The sequence below is a fragment of the Arachis ipaensis genome, chromosome B06 (assembly GCF_000816755.2).
Source record: "Arachis ipaensis cultivar K30076 chromosome B06, Araip1.1, whole genome shotgun sequence".
Taxonomy (NCBI): domain Eukaryota; kingdom Viridiplantae; phylum Streptophyta; class Magnoliopsida; order Fabales; family Fabaceae; genus Arachis; species Arachis ipaensis.
Window position 1 is genome coordinate 122,752,950 of NC_029790.2, and position 1,016 is coordinate 122,753,965.

Genomic DNA, 1,016 nt, shown 5'->3' on the forward strand with positions numbered 1-1,016 from the left:
GACATATAATAATCAATTTTTAACAAAAAAAAAATATAGCTAATAGTTTTTTTTTTAACACATGCACATACGCACACACAGACAAGGGCAACAAGATTTGAGCCCCAACTCCATAGCATTATACAACTCCTAGTAACTTATAAGCTACTAGATTATTGTTATATTAAGAAAATATTGATCAATATTTATAAAAAAAGATTTGTGATTATTACTTTTTAAAATAATTAAGTATTCTAATTTCTTTTCTGTGATATTAGAATTAGAAGACCAAATTGGTGGAGAGATATATATTTACCTTGGGGACACCTTTATAAACATCTGAACCATTGGGATGATTGATTATAACACCAGGCCTTGGGTTTAGTTCATTATTAGCGATGTCATCATACATGAAAACAATGATATTTTCATCTTTAAGGCCTCCATTCTTCATTATTTGGTACGCATGGCAAATATCAGCTTGGTGCCTATAATTAAAATAGCCCTTAGAACCAGCAACAAGCACAGCCCATTTCTTTCCTTCTTCTCCATCTTCGTTACTCAGAGGATGGAATAAATTAGTGACACGACAATCTAGCATGGTAATTGTCGAACTAAGCCATAATGATGCTATCAATAAAGGAACCCATCCAGTGATCTTGTGATACATCTTACATGCAATGCAATATTTTTTATGAGAAAGAAGCTAAGATAATAATGCATATATTGCAACCACTTCAACTTGAATTTATAACAGCAGAAATTGACCAATGACACACAGTTTGTCTTATTTCTCTTGTACTATATATTGTTGTTTATGTTAGCCGATTTTTACGATGATATTAAACTTACAATTTTTCAAATATGCATCGATTTTATCATTAGAATGCGCGTAATAACGTTTATCTACTAAGGTGTTACTCTCTTTGCTTATATGTTATTGTCGCTTCTACTAGTAGATCAAATTGAATACAAAGTTAGTACAGGTTGAAAGAAAAAAAAAAAAACACAAATTAATTTTTGTATGGATGCATAGT

General features: G+C 30.6%; 1 pseudogene; it reads right to left on the minus strand.

The window, feature by feature from the left end:
- Window positions 1–727, minus strand: part of LOC107647462 — a 6,325-nt pseudogene extending 5,598 nt beyond the window's left edge.